This window comes from Otolemur garnettii, unplaced genomic scaffold (assembly GCF_000181295.1).
Source record: "Otolemur garnettii isolate 467f Iridium unplaced genomic scaffold, OtoGar3 scaffold00352, whole genome shotgun sequence".
NCBI lineage: Eukaryota > Metazoa > Chordata > Mammalia > Primates > Galagidae > Otolemur > Otolemur garnettii.
Window position 1 is genome coordinate 139710 of NW_003852747.1, and position 2701 is coordinate 142410.

A 2701-nucleotide genomic window follows, 5' to 3' on the forward strand; every position below is an offset into this window, starting at 1 on the left:
TTTCGCAAATGAGTCCCGAGCATGTCCTATGTATCAGGCACTGCCCTAGGCTCAGAGGACACAGCATTGAACAAATTCCCTGCTTCTGCAGAACTTATATTCTGATGGGGGGAGGGGCAGGCACAGAATGAATCAGGAAACAAAGCAAAAGTGAAATGGGTTTCATGGTGATAAATTCTGCAGACACAATTTGAATCTAAAGTGTTGGCTATGTGGTAGGAGGAGGAATTTCAATTTAAAAAAGGGTACTCAGAAAGTGTCACAGGGAAGACATTGGGAGAGAGTCTGTGGGTGTCTGGGAAGGAGTACTAGGAGTACTACAGGAAAAAGTATCCAGAAGAGAACACAAGCATGCAGTAGCTCAGGACCCTGGAGTGGAGAGTAGGAGACATGAGTCTAGGGAGGCTGTTCTGGAATGTGTGGTGAGCCAGGTACTGAATGTAGCATGATCCTCTGGCCATAGGCAACCTGAGAACCAAGTTGGCTGCAACGTGCTATCAACTGGCTTATTGGATCCAAGTTTCTATCCCAGGTTACTGAGTTTCTTTATATTATTCTAGTTGGAATCAGACTAGCCATTGTAGTTAAGATTGTTGACACATAGATACCAGGTATGTTTTGTATATTATATCATTCCCTACTGCTGTATACATTTGAGACTTTCTGGAATAAAAAGTTTTTTATTATAAATATCATGCCATTACATTTGAAATATGAAGTGAAAGGGACTATATCTTAGGGAAAAAATGACCAAATTAGTCCATAAAAAATAGACCACTTAAATTGAGCATTACAAATAGAAACTATTGTCAGCTCATACCACCCACAAATGATCCAGGAAAAAGAAGCTCTAGAGGTCAGTTTTACCAAATGAGCAGGAAGAATTCATTTCCATGCTTAGCAAAATCTTTCAAATTATAATAAATGTGGGGCAGTTGTCTAATTTATTTTCCCAGATGAGTGTTCTTTGTTTCAAATACCAGAGGATGACTTCACCATGAAAAGAATACTTAAGCTGAAAAACAAATTAAAAAAAGAGAAAAGAATACTTAAGCCAAAATCACTTATAGCAGAAAATATTCCAAATAAATTAACAGAAAATTCAACATGGCAGTGTATTAAATGGACAAGCAGGATGCATCCAAGGAAGGAAAATAGAATTTGACATTGAAAAGTATTTTGGGGGGCAGCACCTGTAGCTCAGTGGGTAGGTTCAAGCCCAGCCTAGACCTGCTAAATGACAATGACAACTGCAACCAAAAGATAGCTGGGCATTGTGTCAGGAGCCTGTAGTCTCAGCTACCTGGGAGGCTGAGGCAAGAGAATCACTTAAGCCCAAGAGTTTGAGGTTGCTGTGAGCTATGATGCCACGGCATTCTACCAAGGGCAACATAGTGAGACTCTGTCTCAAAAAAAAAAAAGGTATTTTCAGTGAAAAAATAAATAAATAAAAGTATTTTCAATTGTGAATCTCTGTGTTAACAATACAGTGGAAAATAAAGACATATGATCACACCATGGATACAGAGTTATTTGAAAGAAATGTAAAAAAAAGTAAAATGAGTTCATCATAAAAATGTTTAGCAAATTAAGAGTGGAAGGGAATTGTGTTTCTTAAAATCAACAGAAAATGTACTTAAGTGTGAAATGTTAGAATCATTCTTGCCAAGTGCAAGCTATGAAAGTAGGCAATCGCCTCTACTTTTTGATGCTGTACTAGAACACAAAGTAAAAGGCATAGATAGCAAAATAAAAAAGATGTACATATACTGACCAAAAAGACTTGATATTTGGTTTGATACTATAATCATCTACCTGGAGAATTCAAAGAAATGCGTACCTGGAATAGTTGAATGAATAATAAATTTTGAAATAAGTGTACTGAAGATCATGACAGCAATATCAAAGGCCTTGTGACACAAACATAATAACTATTTAGAAAATGTTATAGAAACAACCTCATTCACACTGGCAAAAATATGCACAAATGAGCTAACAAGATGAACAAGAACATACAACATTTTCATGAAGGCAACTATACAACCACTGATCAATTCAGATCAAAAAAGTCCAGAATAAATGGAGAATATTGTATTCATACTATATCAGTTGACAGGGAATAAAACATTACAAAGATAGCCAGTCTCAAAATCTCTCTCTTTCAAGATTTACAGATGTAATACTTTAACTTTAGCTGCCAAGATGACGGCCAAGGTTAGATTTCTGTCTTCCCCTTCTAAATTCAAACCTGAAAAACTGTAGAAGTGAGAAAGAAATAAAACACACACACACTCACACACAGTATCACAGTTAAGTCCAAATGACAAAATATGAGAAAACCCTCAGGGAGAATCTAGATTGTTGAACTGTTACTTGTTCTTGGCCTAGGGGAAAGGCATGGAAGTTGAGAGGTCTGTAGCCAGTATAGAGGACATTAGACAAGATAAGTAGAAGGAAATGTTTACATTTCTGCCCCTACTTCACTGTGGAAATCTCAGGCAGTAACTCAGCTACAGATGCTAGCAGGCACAAGCTAATACCAGGACAGGAGGAAAGATTGGTTTCACTGCAGCAAGTAGAGCTCCAGATTCTGTGCTAATAACTACTCCAAACCACCTTAGTTGGTGAAGATTGGTCCTTCTAAAAGTTATTTTATTTGAAGATAAGACATGGACTAGGAATGGAGTATTGAACATGAGGG